The following is a 24,335-nucleotide window of genomic DNA, read 5'->3' as shown; positions in this document are numbered from 1 at the left end:
AGCCCTCCAACATTGTAAGATGTCCTTGAGGTTGTTCCTTAGTTGGGCATTCAGCATTCCATTCAGCCATTCTATCAGGTCAGCTGTCAGAGTGATGGCACACTTGGTAATGAGCCCATTGTTGCATCTCTTGGTCTGAAGCAATCTGTGTGGGATACCATATCAAAGCATCAGGAGTTCTGTAAGCCCTTAGGTGATATTGTTCTTAGAGGTCCTACAGGCAGAGAAGATAGACTCATATTTGGAATATGAATAATTTTGGTTTGTGAAGATGACTGTCTGCTTTAGGGTGAAATGGACCTGATATAATCAACAAGTTTCCAAATGCCTGGAAAGATCAGCATCAGTCCTATCCTATGGCAAATTGGTGCACTTAGCAGTGATAGTAGATAGCTTAGCCATGATGTGAAACAGCCATGTTGTTGATCCCATATATATCCTTTATCCCTGCCCCCATGGCCATTCTCTTAATAGGTTAACTATGTGAGAATATGAGTGGTTGAAGAGAGAAGGTGACGGAGTCATTATCTTCCTCTGGTCCCTGTGAGTATCCTCAGAAGTGGGTGCTGAGGGACAAAGACATGAGACACAACAGACATTCTTTGTGGCCTCTTCAACCTCATAACTCCATGCTTCTGGTTTTTAAATCTTCATTCCATGTCTCTGGTCAATGAGCCAGTCTGTTTAATCACCAGAATTTGGTGTATATAACTCATTCATCTCTTTCTTTAGACAGAACCCATAGCTTTCTCTTTTGGAAGAACTTCCCTCCAACACTGTTTGCAGAGGGGAAGGGGCTACTCGGTGGGGCTCTAATATGGCAGCAGTTCATTTTTCACTAGTGCAAACATATCCATTAATGAGCATTAGTCCCACGACATTTCCTTGTCTGCCAGTTGGTCATCAGAAACAGCCCCTCAGCCCACGGGTGTGAACTGAGCGAAAGGCTTTGTGGCATCAGCAATAGCTGCCATTGAGCCTGAACCATCTGTTAGAGGCCAATCTAGAACACAGGGCTTCACTTATATTGTAGAATGTGTTGCCTCTCTGCCTAACTGACTTCTGTAATTCATTGGATCTAATGATGGCTAGACCAAGATGGGCAAGTCATGTTGCCATATCATGTTCCACTGTGGGTTCTCAATCTTTACTAGGGTGTAATACCAGGCCAAGGGCGTTTTTGCAAATAGTACATAGTTCTACCATGCTCCAAAAACCTACAGATGTGTACTACAACTATCATGTTAAGGCTTTCAAAAAATTTCATTCATGATTCTTAACCAATTTAGATACATAAAGTAGCATTTTATTTGCTAGGCCTTGTGTCAAAAGTTACAGGACAGCTTTCACTAGAGCATGGACCTGCTACAGAGCTCTCTCTTGCTTTGGATCCTACTTGAAACTGGCAGCCTTCTGTGGCGTCCAATAAATAGGTTAGAGGAATGTTTGCAAGTGCAGTCTGTGTTCCTAAGTTCACTAAGATCTTTGACTGTTTCACAGTGGTAGGAGGTACTGGGCAGAGAATGGGGTTGGAGAGCAACAACTTGTCTTTTGACTTGTTGGGGATGCCCCAGCATGACTAAGACCTCTGGACTCCCCAAAACTTCACCAATGTCTTATGCATCTGAATCATTACAGAGTTCATTTCCTATACTCTGGCACTTTCATGTCTTACAAAGACATCTAGCCCCATAGAAAAAGAGGTGAATGATATAAACAGAGTGCTAAAATTACAAATGGCTCTTAAACGTGAAAAGATTTCAAGCCTCATAAGAAGCGAAGTGCAAATTAAAATCATACTTTGATACTATGTTTATCTTTCAGATTATCAAAGAACAAAAAGTCTGTGGTAGAATGAGAAACAGACTCACATACCTATTGCTGGACTGTAAATGGGAAAAATATCTATGACAGTCAATTTATCAATCTCTCTCAAAGTATCAAATGTTTATGCCATTTGTCCTAGCAATTTCTTTCCTTAGAATTATCCTACAGATAATTTTGCATTTGAGAAAAATGACATATGTAAAAAATTATTAAGTACTGCTTTGTTTATAATTAACAGATTGACAAATGATTTAACAATGGGATTGTTAAATAATGCTATTCAAAGGATAAAGACTTTTAGAAAGAATGATATGGATCTTTAGCTACTGATATGAAATGATACACAAAATATATTTTAAGTGAAAAAAGCAAGGTACTGAACAATGTATATGGCACACTACCATTTTTTTTTTAACCTCTGTTTATGAAGAATCTCTGAAACAATGCTCAAGAAACTCATTAATATTAAAAGTGGCTTCCTCATGGGTGGGAAGTTGATTATTTCTATGATGAGGATGTAAAAACAACTTATTTATTACTGTATACTTATTTATTCCTTTTGAATTTTTTACTGTATTCATACATTATTCATTTTTAAAAATCAAATAAATCCTACCTAATTCAATTTAAATTTTCATTCATATCTAATTCAAAGCTTCACCCCTTCCTCTAGTTCAGATCTGAGCAGCAGCTTGAGGACTTATAGTAGGCAAGAGAGTAAGAGTAAGATCCATTTATTCATTTTCCCTTTACCTCCTCCCACTTGCCGCTAGTTCCTCTAAAATTGAGGCAGGGAAATAAAGGATTAAATAAAAAGAAAAGTCTTATGAGCTTTTCAAGGAAATTTATATACTATTCCTGGAGTTTACATTTGTTAAAATAATGGGAAAGAAATTTGGCCATATCTGATGAATTTTGATGAAATCTGATAGAGAGAGTTCTTACTGGAGTTTGCAAATCATTGCCCTGCTGTCACAGCCATTAAAACTCTGGCTGTCTCATTACTCAACATGGGCAATTAACTCACTTCCTTCAGGTTGCCTTCTGTACTCCACAGAGTAACACTAGGTGCTGTAACAAATAAACTCTGGAATATAAGTGGTGTAATAAAATATCATCTTATTTCTTGCCAATGCAAGTATCCCTAGTGGTGGGGATTAGGAATGAGTGTGAAGGCTTTTGGTTTGCATTCATTTAAACCCACACTGTCAAAGGCTCTGACCTCTTCAACATGTAACTTCATAAAATTTCTTGGGCATTGCTGTACAGCCAGTGGAAGAGGGAAAAACATGGTGGCGTGCAGTATGGGAGAGTTTTAAGGATCAGGCCTGGAAGTGGAATGTGCCACCACAAGGTATTTCATGGACCTGGACTCATTTAAATAGGCAGACGTTACTGTAAGTGAAGCTGAGAAATGTAGTCCCAGGCTGGTCAGCAAATTTTCACTGACAGTCCTACACCATTAAAAGTCACGCATAACACGTTTGGTCAGCTACTTGTCTATGCCATATACCCCGCAGCAGTTTCCCACGTCAGTTGCATCCCATAGCCTCTTATTGCTGAGGGTGGTGTTAGCTTCCTCTTGCAGCAGGCTACTCTTAGGCAAAGCGTATTAAATATAACACAAGCTTGGTTACCTTTTCTGCTTTGCCCAAGGGAATCTTAAAATCATTTCCAAGTGGGAAAGAGACAGTGGGCATCTTTGTGTGTGTGTGTGTGTGTGTGTATACATATATTCATAGGTATGTAAATTCTTACGCAAGTTCAAAGGGAAAGGAAGCAGGGCTGGGCCAAAAAGCTTTCTGATAGAGATGCAGGTCTGACATCTGTGAAAGGAAAGACCTGAGGGAGCAGAATTGACAGGGAAAAGATCAGACACCTGTTCAGATCTGCAAAAGTTTTAGTCCCACGGAGAGCACTAGAGCAGAGGTTTCCAGTTAAAAGAATCCCATATATGTCACAATGGCTAGACTCTGGTAATACAGCATGTTCAGTCATTGGTTGTTGAGCCTGGACAGAAAAGCACATGGATTCATTCTGAAAGATGAGGTAAACTCTGAAGGCATTAACAGTTGAAGGCTGTCAGCTAAAAACACTCCTTGAAGTTGAATGAGGAGTTCATTTCTGGAAGGAAATTGGAGCTAAAACCTCCATGGCTGCTTAAGCTAGAGACACCAGATTTCCATTATTTCAGGTCCCTTCAATTTCTATGAATAGGTCTGTTGGATTAGTCCTCAATTAACCTGGAAAGAATGAATGATCCTTTATCCAACTACCGTCTCATCCCCACACCTCCACACTAACTGCACGGGTATAGAAGAGGATATACCATAGTACTTCCATCAGGGAATGATGCAAAGCCTCCCCCAATCTGAGCTCCCAGATGCCAACCAAAAGTCAGTCTTGTAAGACTTTCAGAGGATAGCAGTGTCAGGTGAACTATGTTAACTATATTCTGCAAACACTAAAACATTTTCATGTCCTTCACCCTTTCACATTCTCATATTCTGTCTTCCTGAAATCATAGTTAATGGTCTATCAATATAAGCACTCTTGTATATACACTAGATCCCCTTCCTGTTATCTACTTATGTGACACTGGGGGAACAAATCATGATTAAATCCAAATCCAAGTCTTCAGTTCTTTCAATTGTGTATGATAAGAAAAAAAAAAATACACAAACCGCACACTAAGTTCATGACCAATGCACCTGTATCTGCTGCCCAGAAATTCTACTAAAATTCCTTAGTTTATTGGTTTTCAAACTGTGGTCACTGAACCCATAGGATCAGCACCATCTGGGAACTTATTAGAAATGTAAGCTTTCAGATCTAACTACAAATCGACTGATTCAGAAACTCTGGAGGAGGACCTGTATATCCATGCTTTAACAAGCTCTTTGGGTGATTCTGATGCATGTCAAAGTGTGAGAGACTGTTCTTGACTATTCATCCTCACAATCTTTTAGATATCTACTTTACATGTTCCCTTCTTCTACTCAAATCATTAGTAACACTGCTCCCATCTTTCTTCTCAGTCAGTGGCCTTGCTTTTTATTTCACTGAGAATACAGGAGTAATTAGAAAGAACTTCCCTAAGCTCCCTTTTGCCCACACTTCTAACTTGTGCCCATATATTATCTGCCTGTGCTCCTTTTTGCTATGACCCATTTGTGCCCTGGATTTTATCCTCCCTAAGTATCTGTCTCACTTTCTCTTCAACATCATCAGTTCTCTTTCCACTGAATCATTTCCATTAGCATTCAAATATGTTGTAATGTCTCCAACAACAATTAATAGCACCTTGACCTTGATCTCTAGCAACCTCTCTATTTCAGTGATCCAATTTACAGCAAAACAGCTAAAAAGAGAATATATACTCAATATCTCTAATTCCTTTCCTCCCACTCTCTCTAACCTACTTTAATTAGGCTTTCTCTGTACCATTCTACAAGACAGCTCTTGTGAAGGAAACCAGTGTTCTCCACCTTGCTAAATATAGCGAATATATCAATTTTTAGTCCTCATGTTATCACTTGTAATCAGTTTTACAAGTTGATTCAGGCCTCTTTATATTCTCTTTCTGTTATCTAGAATATCTGCCATATTTCCATATGAGTCACTCCCTTTCATCTTCATATCTCTGCTCAAATATAACATTATTAATATAGCTTAATGTTAATAGCAAATACTATGATAGACTATTATCTATCAAACATGATTTTACATACTTCAGGTACTAATATTAGCCCAATTTTTAAGATGGAGAAACTGAGGCACAGAGAGGTATATTAATTCTTCCAAAGTCACACTGTCAGTAAGAGTGGTGCCACACCACAAATCAAACCCAAACTGTATTATATGACCTTAAGCCCTAAACCATACTGGCTGTATGGGTTTCCCAGACTCCCTGTACTAATTAACTAACATCACCCCTTACCCTGTCTCTCCTCCACAACTTTGTGTCCCTGCATAGCCTTTATTATCATACATGGCAGAGAATGTCAAGTGTCTCCTAAAAACTTGTTTTTGTTTCTTCTTAAGTGCACAACTCAACTACATTTCCTAATCTTGTTTGCAGTTAGTTGGCCATGGAATTGACTTCTGTCCAATGGCACATGGTCATAAATGATGTGAATCACTTATAAGCCTGGCATATGATAACCTCCAGATGCTCAGAGATGGATTTACTGTGAACCTAATGAAGCTTAATACTCAGGGATCTCACTTGATCCACCTTCTTTGAAGACATCTGGAGGGCCTTAGAAATGTACCTAAATGTTCTTGTGAAAGACATTTTAGATTATTTTCAACCCTTTAAGAAACTGGTCTCTTTCTACTCTGACTCCATCTGTCACATTTCAATTTTTGTTGTGCGAAGCTGGAGTGATAGCAGGTATTTTGGGATCTGTAAAGGGGAAAGTTGAATTAATGTTAAATGTGGATGGGCTTTGGGAAGATGTATGCATGTTTTGCTTTTCTTCCCAACTATATTTAATTCATAGCCATCCAGAAGTATAAATGGCTTTCGTAAGTTCTTTAATCACCAGCTGTGCCCATTCACCCAGAATCATAATACAGAGATAAGAGGACAGAGTTCTTATCATGATATGACTATGTCCCATGGCACTCAGCATCAGACTTACGTGGATGAAGAAAAAATCAGGTTTGAAATGCATGGTTTCAGAGGTAGTCTATGGAAAGTTATTCCTGTTATGAGAGAAGTAAAATTAGGTGAACAATATTCACTTCTCATTGAAAGCTAGTGGAATGAAAGTATTATCAAGATTATGAAAAGCAAGTGACTCCTAAACATGAAAAGAAAGAGCAGGAAAATGAAAAAAAAATATATTAAACACCTCACACAAAGTGTTGAGTTAAACCACTAAGATTTTGAGGTTTGTTAGAGCATTTTCTATTACTTAATAAAATGTAATACCCAACACCTTATATATTTTCATTTTGCTCATATGAGCTCCATGGTGGTAGAGTCTTTGCTATTTGTTCACTACTTGATTCCCAGCAATTAAAATGGAACATGGCATATAATAAACTTCCAGCACATAGTTTTTGAATATATAGATACATCATAGTGTAATTACAGAACACCAAAAATAGAGTATTACAGAAGTTTCCAGGGAGGAAAAAAAATTAACAGACTTTTATTAATGAACAAGACTCTGACTCACTTCTCATCAGACATGCAGACTACTACAAGACAAAGGAGTAACACTATTTTATATGGCTGGATAACAGATTACCATGGATTTAGTGGCTTAGAGCAGCACACTATTTTATCTCAAAATTTCTGAGGGCCTGAAGGGTAGTATGCTGGGTGCTATGCTGAAGGTTCACAAGACTGCAATCAAAGAGTTGGCCAGGGCTGTGGTCTCATCTGAGACTTGAGGTTTTCTTCTCACTGTTGCTGCCAGAAATTAGTTTCTTATAGCTGTAGGACTGAGACCCTCAGCTGATAGAAAGCATCTTCTGTTTGCTGCCAGGGGGACCTCTCTAGGACACGGCAGTTTGCTTCTTCAAGGTCAGCATGAGTATATCTCACTGCTTCAAATCTCTACCTTCAAAGAATGACTCAGACTTCTTTTAAAGGCCTTACCTGATAAGGTCAGGGTCACCCAGGATACTCTCACATTTAATTAATTCAAAGTCTACTGATCAGGGGCCTTAATTCCATCTTGGGGACCATCTTAGAATTTCGCCTATAAAAATTCTTTCAAAGGAATTTTCTTTCTAACCTAGAATTATACACTCAGACAAAACATCAGATATCTTAGACGTGTAAATATTTAGGAAGTTTTCTCTGTGTGGCAAAGAATTAACATAGCAGGCCTGATGTTGCTCTTTATAAGGGAACGTTTGTGGAGCTGGCCTTGGCTGATATTTGGGAACTTGGCTTTGGAGTATTCCCTATGTTACTAATTGATAAGGTTGTTTTGTATGCCTGGGCACTGAATCCTGCTGTACCAAGATGACTAGATTATTTGTGCAAAAATTTGATTTGTGGTAAACGCCTTTTCCTTCTGGGAGTCTGTAAATTTTGTAATTATAACTCTGGCAGAGAATGGTCAGCCCCCATTAGAAGTTCTATATTGTGAGCCTCAAGTTGGCTTCCCTGGGCAAGAACACTTTACAAATGCTGCTGCATGCCACTGCAGTGACGTGTGCTTTACAGCGCCAACACGCCCTAACACGAGAGGGGAAGCCTGTACGTCTGTTCCTGATAACCCCAGACTCTGCCTGATGGGGCTTTTTCCGTGACTGATCCTTCTTCGTATCCTTTCAGTGTAATTTTTTTTTGTCTGACAAGATGGAGCATAGACCTACCCTTGAGAACTTATTTTTGAGTTACTGTTCTGCAAATCATTCATGGTAATAAATAGGTTTGCAGAAATATGGTTGAGGTTTCTACAGTCCATACTTCCCTATGTTATGGTCTGCAAATTGTTTAAAATAGATAATGTGCGCATACAGGCACACACACATTTGATATAAGCCAATAAAAACATCTGGGATAACACAACATTCAATTACACAATATCCAGCCTTTCAAATAGTGGACCTTTATAAACCAGGACATGGAACAAGTTCATAATTGAAAGGGATTTTGCTGTTTGGATGATATCCTTCATTTTGACTGTGAATGCAAGTCTGTAACATCACACTTGTGACAGTGGTAATTATCACTGACAAAGTTTCTCTGCTGCTCCAATTCCAGCCAATTGCTTATTTCCTCAGCACCTTCCTTTCTCACTAGTGACTGTAAATCAATAGCATCCCTTTCTGGAACTCCTCAGTGAATAAGTGGTGAGGGACCTTTTGGGTTAACAGGAAGTCAGAGATTGTGCAACATTCTGTGGAACATTCAGAAAAGGCTTTGTTATAATATCCTCGGTCAATTATTACAGATATCTTTGTCTTCCCATCATTACAGAATTAGCCTCTAATTTGACTTTCCTAGATGCAATTTTTCAGGAAGTTGCTAGACCTTGGATAACTGCAGCAAGGACAAAAAAGTGCAGTTAGTGAGATGCAGAGTCTGAAAAGCACATCATATTGGGAACCTATCTTTAGTGACTGTATGTCTTTTGTTACAAATCATTTTTCAGTGAAAATAATAAATCTTTTCTTGGATAAGTGACAGATGGTTTAGATTGGCAAATTTGCTTTCAGTAAATCCATAAGAGGAAGTAATCTGTAATGTTTCAGAAGGATAACAAGAGGTCAAATACTAAGATTTGGATATAATCCCTCAGCAGCTGGACTATGAGTGAATATCCTTGATCTAATACTGTCTTTTAGAAAATTCTCTTTGAGAAGATGTGTTGTGCATCTTATTTCAAAAGAAGTCTCATTAATTTCCCATATGCTGTGCAAAATTGCTTTGGGGTACCAACCTTCTCTGTATATTAAATGTTTCCATTTGGCTCTAACTTATAGAAAATCCTACTATTGTGACTTATACTACATATAGGCTTACATTTCTCATATTAAGGAAATTCAGAGGAGGTTATTCAGAGCCATTAGTGTGACTTGACAGTGCATTGCCAACTTGGTATCCTTTATCTTCCTGTTTCACTAATTTGAACCTGTGATTTTGGTTTCCATGATCACAGGATTATTGATATACATTGAAGAGCATGTCTCAGTTAAATTAAGAAAAAGGGAAAGTACCAAAGGAAGATAGGTTCTCCGTGGAGTGCTTCATGTGGTTGATAATAGCTGCAAGGGAGTCTTGCACAATATGCATTTTAGTTTTACTGTTTGGTTAATAGAGGAAGACAAGGGAAATTAATTTGAACATAGCTTTTGAGAAGTCCACCCAATGTGTTCCATAGTTTATTAAGTAAAATGCTATCCTTTTAATTAGAAGAGAATGAGTCACTTTCAGAACATAATTGAGCACTAGAGTAAAATGAAACTTGCTCCCTAGTAGATATGGAAAAATTGTTTTTATCTTATTCCTAGTTATGGTAGCAAACCATATATTTGCTTAGATTTGCTTGTTCTTCATTTTGAAGCCTTATGTCTGTTATAGAATCAAAATAAGTAAATTTTTAGTTTCTCAGAAAAAAAAATCACCACTTATTCATTTTTGTCTTTCTTCCAGAATACAGCATTGCTCAGAGTATTAGTAACACTGATCAATTAAATTAATATTTTAACCACTCTTAAAATATCCAGAAATAATTACTCAAGGTGGTTTGGAGGAGAAATTTTATTTACTATAGCCATCAAATGATTAACATAATTTAGCTAATAATATTAGGAACTTTAGAAATAGATGAGTAATATTTTATATTTACACTAAAATAATACATTTGAAATTAGATTTTTGGAGATACTTACTCTTGTCATTTCACCCCATCTTTTCTTGCTACTCAAAATAGACTTAATAGGCATTAGCTATTTCTGGCCTTCACAGACAGTTTGAGATAAATTTCTGCTCTTTCCACGTAACTGTGGTGTGAACCTGCCCAATTTAATTCCAGCTCCAGGACATGGAGGGATAGGCTGTACTGATTAAAATATTAGGGATAATGTTTTTGCACTAAAATCCTAAAGGGGAGTCGCTACAAAGGTATAAGGAAAAGATGAATGAGGATTGGATACTTTTAGATGCTCACATATCCCCTATATTATTTAGTATGATAGGCCTAGATATGCTCTTAGAAAATGCACATCCTTACATTTAAACTCATGAGAAAGATCTTCCAGTCTTAGCACTGTAGAAACAACAACTACCAAACTATTGCTCCTGCCTTCTCACTTTTACTGTTGAATGGAATGGTAAGATGCTAGAATATTAAGACACAGATAAGGGATTTAGATTTAGGATCTGGCATGGATATATTTAGAGTAGACTTTTCGATTTAGCTTTTGCCTTAGGCTACTCATATTAAATTTGACTAGGCAAAAATGATCTGAAAGGGAAGATAACGGAAGACATTCCTAGAGCTCACTGAGGGATCTGATTTTATTCTGTTTGGGGGAACATGTCCCTTGGAGATGACCATGGCCATATGATCTGTGTTGGCCAATGAAATGTGAACGTGAAATGATATATATATTTTCCGAGTGGAAGAATTTAAGAGTTATGAATGATTAACTGTGCACACTTCCTCTGCTGCAGCAATAGTGAAAGCACATGTTAATATGTAATGCCATGAAGTCAAAGCAACCTGGGATGATGAGTGAAAACTTAGAAGACGGCTGCTCTAGGGAGTCATCTAGACACACAGTAGACTGCATGATTGAGAAAGAAACTTTACTTAAAAGTTTCCGTACATGTCAGTCTGAAACTAACACAACACTGTTAATCAACTGCGCTCGAATATAAAATAAAAATTAAATAAAAGGTTCTGATCTCTCGGTGATGTTGTTATGGCAATATAATTAAGCCTACCTTGGTTGAACCTCTAAATCCTCAAAAATTTGAGAAACAAGACAAGTGATTTTAAAATATCAACTTATTTTATTAGTAAACTCTAAAGTGAGGGATAAAATCGAAGCTTAAGTATGGGGAAGAAAATGGAACTAGTAAGTAACCTCAAAAATAGGCAAACTCCTTCCTCCTTCCAAGCCACATGTAAAGCTGAAATCCCTACCTGGAATACCTTCTCAAGAAAGGATTAAGGAATGGGGGGATGGTGAGAAATATTGGACCTTGCTGGCAGATTCACTACCAAAAAGGAGAGGAGAGGAAACCAGTTGAACATGACCAGTTTTACTGGTACCAGATTTTCTAATTAGGTAAAGTTATTTCACCTCCCCTGACATTAAGAGGATAAAGGGCAGAAAGGCCAGGAATGTACCAGCACCCCTACTTGTAAATAAGCAGGATGGGGAAGAAGACTTGTTTGCTTGTTGCCCTGCAAAGACTCCATCTGGTTCCTACCTTCTGCTCCAGCTACACATTGCATTCCTGTATTTAATCTTGAAGGCATATGAACATGTTATTTCCTTTGAATTAAACAGTCATCTATTCTCTTATTCATCATTCAAATCTCAACTCAATAGCTATTTCCCCAGTTATACCTTCTCTGCTTCCTTAACTGGATCAGTTTTCTTTATTAAAAGCTTTTTTATTGTATCGTTTATCTCTTATGTATTAACCACGTTTGTAATTTTATATTTGTTGTGTAATTAATTTTATTAATGCCTGTATCCCAGGAATAATATTATGCCTGTTTTATCCATCATCTATTCTTTTTTTTTTTTTTTTTTGTGGTACGCGGGCCCCTCACTGCTGTGGCCTCTCCTGTTGCAGAGCACAGGCTCCGGACGCGCAGGCTCAGCAGCCATAGCTCACGGGCCCAGCCGCTCCACGACATGTGGGATCTTCCCGGACCGGGGCACTGAACCCGTGTCCCCTGCATCGGCAGGCACACTCTCAACCAGTGTGTCACCAGGGACGCCCCACCATCTATTCTTTGTGTCTTGCATAGTGGAGCTGTTTCTCTCTCTCTCTCTCTATATATATATACACACAGAAACACACACACATCTACATGTCTACATATATGCCAAAGTACATAAAATGTACAAATATACACATAATATATATTGTGTATTCATTATATTGATACATTATTTACACATACAAAAGTGTGTAGAATGTATACAGAATGTACATAAGCTAGTATTTTAAATATTTTTAAATATTTTCAATATTTTAAAGAGGTACATTCATAATTGTACAGGTGAGAAATATTTGGAGGTAGATGAAGTATCTAAAAGCAATCTGTATAAAATAACTGGTAAATGAAATTGGATTTAAGGAAAACAAGGAATGTCAAATTATGGAGTAGAATGTGAAATTAAACTGTTTGAAAGTAAATTATAAGGGAATACTCGTCTGCCAGTGTACTGATTTTGCCTGTGAGAGCACTTTGATGAACCAGAAGCAAAGTCTTATGGTGGTGACTGAGATTGGTTTCATTATATATTAAGTCATTATCAATATTTGCCATCTACAGTCCACATTAAGGTGTAAATCAAGTGGCTACAACAAAGAACCACAGAATATAATGAATAAAAACATACATTTCCTTCCTACCTACTTCCAGGTGTAGGTGGGGCAGGTGGTGGGATGGCTCTACTCCACAGAATCATCCAGGAATAGTAATTTCTTATATTTTTTTCATTCAGCCTCCCTTTTGTTTCATTATGTGGTCAAAGCTGAGTTATTGTCATGATGTTCAGGTCCTGTGTATGGAGGTAAGAATTTAAGTCCAAGAAAACAGATTTCATTTTAATGGAGTGACTCAGAATTACCCACTGTATGTGTCTGTTAATCATCACTAGTTCCAGAGAGGTTGAGGAACATTCTGTCTGGGTAGATACAGTTAAAATTTTTTCACTAAGGGAGAAATCTATATTTCTGTGGAACAATAAATCATCTGCCACACAGCTTATGTAGGAAACGTAATTCTGGCTTCAAAAACCACTGTGTTATTTTAAATATCGATTCTATTCTTTTTAATTTTTTCATAAAGTTATTTGGTTGAAAGATTTTTTTAAGTTTTGCTTCTTTCTTAAGTAATTCATTTTTGTTTCAGAAATGTAAATAAATTTGCAATTTCACAATGTAGTTTAATGGAGAAGACATGAATTTAGGAACAGAATTATGTTTATATAAACGTGTTAATCCTATTTCACTAAAGAAGGATATTTTAAAAAGAAAACAAGCAAACAATAACATTTTTCAAAAAGCTTAGTTAAATTTGAAGTGAATGTTGATTTCCTTAAGATACCTAATATCACAGGTTTTCAAATTCTGTTGTGCAGCTGTATCATTTTGAAGAGAAGCCTGAGGAATCACTGTGTCTGTGTGTGTGTGTGTGTGTGTGTGTGTGTGTGTGTGTGTGTGTGTGTGTGTGTGTATGTGCATGTTTGGGGCAAGGGAGTGTTGCTGTTCTGAACTTAGTTCTGAACTTCTTCCTGGGGTCTTAATTATTGCAAATAGAACTGCTAGGAACATTGGTAGATATATATTTATATGTTCATATACATATATATATTTCATATATATTTATGTTGATAATATATGTGGAAATAGAATCGCTGGATCATAATCATATGTTCAACTTTCATAGAAACTACAAATAAACAGCCAGAAAGTTTTCCAAAGTTTTTTCTACAAATTATCCACTGAAACTATCTGGGCCTAGAGATTTCTTGTTTTAGAAGCTTTTACATTTCAGATTCAATTTCTTTAATATTTATAGAACTATTCAGTTAATCTATTACATGTTGAGGGAGGGTTGGCAGTTTGTGTTTTTAAGGAATTGAGCCATTTTCCCTAACTCTTCTAACTTATGTGTGTAGAATTGTTGGTAGTATTCCCTTATTTTCCTTTTAATAGATACAGGAGTTATAGTTATGTGATTATTATTTCTTTTTGTTCTGATAATTTTCTTTGCTCTGAAGACTAGTTTTTCTGATATTAATGTAGTCACTTCCGTGCTTTTTATAATTCACTTTTGCATGGTATACCTTATCATCTTTTTACTTCCAACATATTTTATTATATTTGAAGTGAAGTTCTTGTAAATAGAGTTGGGCATGGGGTACCTTTTGTACACCACATTCATTTTGAATATAGTTCTTTCCAGTAAATGTGGCAGGATATAAAACCAATTCCACCAGTTTAGCCCATGTCATTATAGAGAGGCATCAATATGAAAGTGTAGCATGTGCTTCCTACAAGAAGTGGGAGTCGTTCAGAGGCATTTTCTAATTTAGTGTAAAAATGAAGCAGCCCTTAAGTATTTGACTGATGACACATCTTTAATTAAAATTTTAAATGTAAACAGAGGCATATACTGAGCTTCAAAAATTTTGGAATTTAGTAATTAGTGAATATCACCACAGTAAGGTAAAATGCAAGGATAATATGGGACATAGAAGAGGATCAATTTTATGATAGAAAATAAAGGAAAAAACCCACAGTTTTCTTAGGATCATCTTAATAATTCTTTTGAAGAAAAGTTTTTCAGACAGAAATCTTTAGACAGTTTGTATCTATATTCATAGCCATATAACTATCTTTACATTTTTAGCCTTAGTTACAAGGGATTACGTTAATCATACTTCTTAGGGCACGATGTTACTCCTGATTCATGCAAGAGACCTCTTCTATGTATATACGTGTGTATGCATGCATCTATGCACCTGTGTATCTATCTATCATCTAACTATCCTTTTATCCAATTCTGTTACTATAATTTTCATTCTGTTAATGTTACATTTTGATAAAAGTTGTGAATTTTATAAAGTTTATTTTATCAATATTTTCTGCTATGTTTAGAAATGTTTACTTATAATTTATGATAATACAGTTATACTAAACTCTTTATATGGCTCCCTGTATACTATTTTAGGTGAGGTTCTAATAATTTGTTCTCATTGTAAAGTTCTCTGTTAAATAATTCAGCTGGGAACTCTCATGTTACAGATAAAGAATAGCTGCATCCCAGCTAATAATTCTAGCCAAGATTCTTTTGGCTAAAGATAGCATAATAAATATGTACTATCCATTACCTGTGGTTCTTACAATTTAGTTGTAAACAGAAAGGTAGATTCTTAGGCCCAACACAACATAATAATAACTAGATATTACACACTGCGCTAAGTAATTTACATGGATTTTCTCACATGATGATTGCAAAAATCCCATGAGTTACTTGTTATTATTACCCAATTTTTTTGACAAAGGAAGCATGTCTAAAGAGGAATTCCATAATCTGAATTTTTAACCAGCACTCCAGGTGATTCTATTGTAGGTGGTTAGGAATTACATGAGGTGAGGTGAGTTATATCACACTGTCTACACCAGGATTATTAATATACAGATGTGATATATATTTTCATATTAAATATTATGTAATATACTAGATTCCTTAAGTTCTTGTTTTCAGCTTCATTAATAAACCATAGTTGCTGCAGGAAAAGTATGTAATTGTATAATGATAAGAGCGATGCATTCCCTTAATAAAGAAATGTATATATGACAGATCCAACAGAGGAAAATATTTATCCTTGATCTATATTTTATATTCAAACAATTGGTAAATTATTTTTGATACAGAATTTTCTTATTTTAGATATAACATTTTATCATAATTTGAATAGTTTAAAAACCTAACCTCCTTTTTTGGAAAACACAAACTCTTTTTGGACAATACCCCAGGTGTTCTAGATCAGACATAGAGATGAACTGTTTCTTTGAAGTTAACTGGAAAAGACAACCGTTGCTTCTTTTGGGTAAGGGTTATATCTAGGATTGTCAGCCTGGCTGGTCCTTCCTCTTCTTGATTAAAATATCAAAGTTAAATAATTAGGTAAAGTATTTATAAAGAGGAATAAAAACAATATTATATATAATCACAGGAAAATATTTGTTATTTAGCCTTAAAGAATACCTAGAAGATCAAATAAGTCAATGCTAGAATTAAGATGAATAAAATGAACACCTTAAACATCTGTAGGGGACAAATTTAAGACTCCAAATGGGAAGAGTTTTGGAAGAGGAAGGTTGAAGTTCAGGTTTACTATTCTAGCTTCTGATTGGAGACACAGGAGCAGTGCATCCACAGTTTATTGCACATCAGTTATAACATCTAGCCAAAGATACTCCGAATACGTGATGGTGAAAATGAGGTATGGTAAATGAAATAATGTTTTTCCTGGTTTCTTTTCGTGAGCAGAAACCCCATCACAACCTGCAACTTTCCTTACAACTCTTTGATATTTGCTCCTGTACATCTTTCCCATTTTAGCAAGCACTGAATGAAAAGAACACAATTGTCAGACTCCCCTTCTCTAGTCCCACTCAGATTTAAATACTGAATACCTTTGACTAGACTAGCATAGTCCCTGACCAAGACTGGAAAAAAGCAGGAGGGTTTTTTCCTACATTCATATTAATCTTTGTATAGTGCACATTTGGAGTAAATCTGTACCTTTCTTCCCGCTGAGATAAACTGTCCTATTGTCTGTTGTGTTTTCTCATATCATTTGTCTGGAGTTCTGTTAGACATTCAAGATCAAATTCAGTTAAGAAAGCAAATTTCATGATGGTAGGATATTTTAACCTTTTTTTCCACTGCTATACTCCAGCAGATATGGCAATGCTTCATTCATAGTAAACAACAATAAATATTAGTTGAATGAATCAACCAGTGAATACCCATATTACTCCTCTGTGCCTTTACAGTTTTGAACTGAGATCTGATACTCTGTTTATTAAACTCAGGTCAGTGCTGACTTTTAGGGATCTAGATCCCATTTGTCTCCCCTGAATTCTGTCTGAAGTTTTGTTGCAGATGGAATAAACAGCACAAAAATTTCTAATATAAAATGTGGCTATGAGTTTGCAAACTCCATTGTCACATTTTAACCTCCAGAGTAGATACCTAGGGGAATCAACTAGCTAGAATTAAATACAAATTTACCTTGTTCCTTTGCTGTACATAAATTGCTAGATAATAAAGTAGTAGAAAGAGCCTTGGTTTTGTAATAACCCACATAAGGATTCCAGTACCATCTCTGACATTGTAACTGTTTTGTGTCTATAGGCAAGTTTCCTCATTCGATTCAATAAAAAATAATTGTGTGCTCCAATTCATCAGGCAGTGTACTAAAACCCAGGGTTATGAAAATACAGTCTATCCTTAGAGAGTTCAATATGTAGTAGGAGAAACAGCCACATAAACAGATAATAAAAAAAGTTTTAAAATGCAATAATAGTGATTTCACTGAGGATAATAAGAGGTCAAAAGAGGAGAATATTACCTAGCCTTAGGAACTTCTTCATTGAAATTATACCCCATGTGAAATTACCAGCAAAATATAGCCCAAATCTAAATGTTTCTTGCTACCTCCGAAGCTAGCAATCTGGTGTACTCTAAACCATCATCACATCTTCTTTGCATAAAAAGAAGGTGGTTCAAATTTGGTGTTATAGTATCACCACAATAGCCATATTAATCTTGAAAATATAAATTATGTCATTTTCCTGTTTAAAATTCTCCAATAGCTTTCCACCATACTTTTTATTAACATGTTTATTGGAGTATAATTGCTTTACGATGTTGTGTTAGTTTCTGCTGTATAACAAAGTGAATCAGTTATACATATACATACATCCTCATATCTCCTCCCTCTTGCGTTTCCCTCCCACCCTCCCTATTCCACCCCTCTAGGTGGTCACAAAGCACCAAGCTGATCTCCCTGTGCTATGCAGCTGCTTCCCACTAGCTTTCTATTTTACGTTTGGTAGTGTATATATGTCCCTGCCACTCTCTCACTTCGTCCCAGCTTACCCTTCCCCCTCCCCGTGTCCTCAATCCATTCTCTATGTCTGCGACTTTATTCCTGTCCTGTCCCCAGGTTCTTCAGCACCATTTTTTTTTTTTAGATTCCACAGATTCCATATACATGTTAGCGTATGGTATTTTGTTTTTCTATTTCTGACTTACTTCATTCTGTATGACAATCTCTAGGTCCATCCACCTCACTACAAATAACTCAATTTTGTGTCTTTTTATGGTTGAGTAATATTCCATTGTATATATGTGCCACATCTTCATTATCCATTCATCTGTCGATGGACACTTAGGTTGCTTCCATGTCCCGGCTATTGTAAATAGAGCTGCAGTGAACACTGTGGTACATGACTCTTTTTGAATTATGGTTTTCTCAGAGTATATGCCCAGTAGTGGGATTGCTGGGTCGTAGGGTAGTTCTGTTTTTAGTTTTTTAAGGAACCTCTATACTGTTCTCCATAGTGGCTATATCAATTTACATTCCCATCAACAGTGCAAGAGGGTTCCCTTTTCTCCACACCCTCTCCAGCATATATTGTTTGTAGATTTTTTGATGATGGCCATTCTGACTGGTGTGAGGAGATACCTCATTGTAGTTTTGATTTGCATTTCTCTAGTGATTAGAGATGTTGGGCATCCTTTCATGTATTTGTTGGCAATCTGTATATCTTCTTTGGAAAACTGTCTATTTAGGTCTTCTGCCCATTTTTGGATTGGGTTTTTTGTGTTTTTGATAGTGAGCTGCATGAGCTGCTTGTATATTTTGGAGAAGAATCCTTTGTCAGTTGCTTCGTTTGCAAATATTTTCTCCCATTCTGAGGGTTGTCTTTTTGACTTCTTTATGGTTTCCTTGGCTGTGAGAAAGCTATTTAAGCTTCAATAGGTCCCATTTGTTTATTTTTCTTTTTATTTCCATTTCTCTAGGAGATGGGTAAAAAGGATCTTGCTGTGATTTCTGTCACAGAGTGTCCTGCCTATAATTCCCTCCAAGTGTTTTATAGTGTCTGGCCTTATATTTAGTTGTTTAATCCATTTGAGTTTATTTTTGTGTGTGGTGTTAGGGAGTGTTCTAATTTCATTCTTTTTTTTCTTTTTAACATCTTTATTGGGGTATAATTGCTTTACAATGGTGTGTTAGTTTCTGGTTTATAATAAAGGGAATCAGTTATACATATACATATGTTCCCATATCTCTTCCCTCTTGCGTCTCCCTCCCTCCCACCCTCCCTCTCCCAACCCTCCAGGCGGTCACAAAGCACTGAGCCGATATCCCTGTGCCAGGCGGCTGCTTCCCACTAGCTATCTACATGATGTTTGTTAGTGTATATATGTCCATGACTCTCTCTCACCCTGTCACAGCTCACCCTTCCTCCTCCCCATATCCTCAAGTCCGTTCTCCAGTAGGTCTGTGTCTTTATTCCTGTCTTACCCCTAGGTTCTTTTTTTTTTTTTTAACATCTTTATTGGGGTATAATTGCTTTACAATGGTGTGTTAGCTTCTGCTTTATAACAAAGCGAATCAGTCATACATAAACATATGTTCCCATATGTCTTCCCTGTTGCGTCTCCCTCCCTCCCACCCTCCCTATCCCACCCCTCCAGGCTGTCACAAAGCACCGAGCCAATATCCCTGTGCCATGCGGCTGCTTCCCACTAGCTATCTACCTTACTACGTTTGTGAGTGTGTATATGCCCATGACTCTCTCTCGCCCTGTCACAGCTCACCCTTCCCCCTCCCCATAACCTCAAGTCCGTTCTCTAGGAGGTCTGCGTCTTTATTCCTGCTTTACCCCTAGGTTCTTCATGGCATTTTTTTTCTTAAATTCCATATATATGTGTTAGCATACGGTATTTGTCTTTTTCTTTCTGACTTACTTTACTCTGTATGACAGACTCTAGGTCTATCCACCTCATTACAAATAGCTCAATTTCGTTTCTTTTTATGGCTGAGTAATATTCCATTGTATATATGTGCCACATCTTCTTTATCCATTCATCCGATGATGGGCACTTAGGTTGTTTCCATCTCTGGGCTATTGTAAATAGAGCTGCAATGAACATTTTGGTACATGACTCTTTCTGAATTTTGGTTTTCTCAGGGTATATGCCCAGTAGTGGGATTGCTGGGTCATATGGTAGTTCTATTTGTAGTTTTTCAAGGAACCTCCATACTGTTCTCCATAGTGGCTGAACCAATTCACATTCCCACCAGCAGTGCAAGAGTGTTCCCTTTTCTCCACACCCTCTCCAGCATTTATTGTTTCTAGATTTTTTGATGATGGCCATTCTGACTGGTGTGAGATGATATCTCATTGTACTTTTGATTTGCATTTCTCTAATGATTAATGATGCTGAGTATTCTTTTGTGTGTTTGTTGGCAGTCTGTATATCTTCTTTGGAGAAATGTCTATTTAGGTCTTCTGCCCATTTTTGGATTGGGTTGTTTGTTTTTTTGTTATTAAGCTGCATGAGCGGCTTGTAAATTTTGGAGATTAATCCTTTGTCGATTGCTTCATTTGCAAATATTTTCTCCCATTCTGAGGGTTGTCTTTTGGTCTTCTTTATGGTTTCCTTTGCTGTGCAAAAGCTTTGAAGTTTCACTAGGTCCCATTTGTTTATTTTTGTTTTTATTTCCATTTCTCTAGGAGGTGTGTCAGAAAGGCTCTTGCTGTGATTTATGTCATAGAGAGTTCTGCCTATGTTTTCCTCTAAGAGTTTGATAGTCTTTGGTCTTACATTTAGGTCTTTAATCCAGTTTGAGCTTATTTTTGTGTATCGTGTTAGGGAGTGATCTAATCTCATACTTTTACATGTATCTGTCCAGTTTTCCCAGCACCACTTATTGAAGAGGCTGTCCTTTCTCCACTGTATATTCCTGCCTCCTTTATCAAAAATTAGGTGTCCATATGTGCGTGGGTTGATCTCTGGGCTTTCTGTCCTGTTCCATTGATCTTTCTGTTTTTGTGCCAGTACCATACTGTCTTGATTACTGTAGCTTTGTAGTATAGTCTGAAGTCAGGGAGCCTGATTCCTCCAGCTCCGTTTTTTGTTCTCAAGATTGCTTTGGCTATTCAGGGACTTTTGTGTTTCCATACAAATTGCAAAATTTTTTATTCTAGTTCTGTGAAAAATGCCAGTGGTAGTTTGACAGAGATTGCATTGAATCTATAGATTGTGTTGGGTAGTAGAGTCATTTTCACAATGTTGATTCTTCCAATCCAAGGACATGGTATATCTCTCCATCTATTTGTATTATCTTTCATTTCTTTCATCAGTGCCTTATAATTTTCTGCATACAGGTCTTTTGTCTCCTTAGGTAGGTTTATTCCTAGATATTTTATTCTTTTTGTTGCAATGGTAAATGGGAGAGTTTTCCTGATTTCACTTTCAGATTTTTCATCATTAATGTATAGGAATGCCAGAGATTTCTGTGCATTAATTTTGTATCCTGCTACTTTACCAAATTCATTGATTTTCTCTAGTAGTTTACTGGTAGCATCTTTAGGATTCTCTATGTATAGTATCATATCATCTGGAAACAGTGACAGCTTTACTTCTTCTTTTCCAATTTGGATTCCTTTTATTTCATTTTCTTCTCTGATTGCTGTGGCTAAAACTTCCAAAACTATGTTGAATAAGAGTGGTGAGAGTGGGCAACCTTGTCTTGTTCCTGACCTTAGTGGAAATACTTTGTTTTTCACCATTGAGGATGGTGTTGGCTGTGGACTTGTCATATATGGCCTTTATTATGTTGAGGAAAGTTCCCTCTATGCCTATTTTCTGCAGGGTTTTTATCATAAATGGGTGTTGAATTTTGTCTAAAGCTTTCTCTGCATATATTGAGATGATCATATGGTTTTTCTCCTTCAATTTGTTAATATGGTGTATCACATTGATAGATTTGCGTATATTGAAGAATCCTTGCATTCCTGGAATAAACCCCACCTGATCATGGTGTATGATCCTTTTAATGTGCTGTTGGATTCTGTTTGCTAGTATTTTGTTGAGGATTTTTGCATCTATGTTCATCAGTGATACTGGCCTGTAGTTTTCTTCGTGACATCCTTGTCTGGTTTTGGTATCAAGGTGATGGTGGCCTCGTAGAAAGAATTTGGGAGTGTTCCTCCCTCTGCTATATCTTGGAAGAGTTTGAGAAGGATGGGTTTAGCTCTTCTCTAAATGTTTGATAGAATTCGCCTGTGAAGCCATCTGGTCCTGGGCTTTTGTTTGTTGAAAGATTTTTAATCACAGTTTCAATTTCACTGCTTCTGATTGGTCTGTTCATATTTTCTACTTCTTCCTGATTCAGTCTTGGCAGGTTGTGCATTTCTAAGAATTTGTCCATTTATTCCAGATTGTCCATTTTATTGGCATAGAGTTGCTTGTAGTAATCTCTCATGATCTTTTTTATTTCTGCAGTGTCAGTTGTTACTTCTCCTTTTTCATTTCTAATTCTATTGATTTGAGTCTTCTCCCTTTTTTTCTTGATGAGTCTGGCTAGTGGCTTATCTATTTGGTTTATCTTCTCAAAGAACCAGCTTTTAGTTTTATTGATCTTTGCTATTGTTTCCTTCATTTCTTTTTCATTTATTTCTGTTCTGATTTTTATGATTGCTTTCTTTTTGCTAGCTTTGGGTTTTTTTTTTTTTTGTTCTTCTTTCTCTAATTGCTTGAGGGGCAAGGTTAGGTTGTTTATTTGAGATGTTTCCTGCTTCTTAAGGTGGGCTTGTATTGCTATAAACTTCCCCCTTAGAACTGCTTTTGCTGCATCCAATAGGTTTTGGGTCGTTGTGTCTCCATTTTCATTTGTTTCTAGGTATTTTTTTATTTCCTCTTTGATTTGTTCAGTGATCACTTCATTATTAAGTAGTGTATTGTTTAGCCTCTCTGTGTTTTATTTTTTACAGATCTTTTCCTGTAATTGATATTTATTCTCATGGCGTTGTGGTCAGAAAGGATACTTGATACAATTTCAATTTTCTTAAATTTCCCAAGGCTTGATTTGTGACCCAAGATATGATCTATCCTGGAGAATGATCCATGAGCATTTGATAAAAATGTGTATTCTGTTGCTTTTGGATGGAGTGTCCTATAAATACCAATTAAGTCCATCTTGTTTAATGTATCATTTAAAGCTTGTGTTTCCTTATTTATTTTCATTTTGGATGATCTGTCCATGGGTGAAAGTGGGGTGTTAAAGTCCCCTACTATTAATGTGTTACTTTCGATTTCCCCTTTTATGGCTGTTAGCAGTTGCCTTCTGTATTGAGGTGCTCCTATGTTGGGTGCATAAATATTTACAATGGTTATATCTTCTTGGATTGATCCCTTGATCATTATGTAGTGTCCTTCTTTGTCTCTTCTAATAGTCTTTATTTTAAAGTCTATTTTGTCTGATACGAGAATTGCTACTCCAGCTTTCTTTTGGTTTCCATTTGCATGGAATATCTTTTTCCATCCCCTTACTTTCAGTCTGTATGTGCCTCTAGGTCTGAAGTGGGTCTCCTGTAGACAGCATATATAAGGGTCTTGTTTTTGTATCCATTCAGCCAATCTGTGCCTTTTGGTGGGAGCATTTAGTCCATTTACATTTAAGGTAATTATCGATATGTATGTTCCTATTCCCATATTCTAAATTGTTTTGGGTTCGTTATTATAGGTCTTTTCCTTCTCTTGTATTTCTTGTCTAGACAAGTTCCTTCAGCATTTGTTGTAAAGCTGGTTTGGTGGTGCTGAACTCTCTCAGCTTTTGCTTTTTTGTAAAGGTTTTAATTTCTCCATCAAATCTGAATGAGATCCTTGCTGGGTAGAGTAGTCTTGGCTGCAGGTTTTTCTCCTTCATCACTTTCAGTATGTCCTGCCTCTCCTTTCTGGCTTGTAGGGTTTCTGCTAAGAGATCAGCTGTTAACCTTATGGGGATTCCCTTGTGTGTTATTTCTTGTTTTTCCCTTGCTGCTTTTAATATGTTTTCTTTGTATTTAATTTTTGATAGTTTGATTAATATGTGTCTTGGCGTATTTCTCCTTAGATTTGTCCTGTATGGGACTCTCTGTGCTTCCTGGACTTGATTAACTATTTCCTTTCCCTTATTCGGGAATTTTTCAACTATAAGCTCTTCAAGTATTTTCTCGGTCCCTTTCTTTTTTTCTTCTTTCTGGAACC

Source organism: Lagenorhynchus albirostris, chromosome 4, assembly GCF_949774975.1.
Source record: "Lagenorhynchus albirostris chromosome 4, mLagAlb1.1, whole genome shotgun sequence".
Taxonomy (NCBI): Eukaryota; Metazoa; Chordata; class Mammalia; order Artiodactyla; family Delphinidae; genus Lagenorhynchus; species Lagenorhynchus albirostris.
This window is presented reverse-complemented; position numbering follows the sequence as displayed.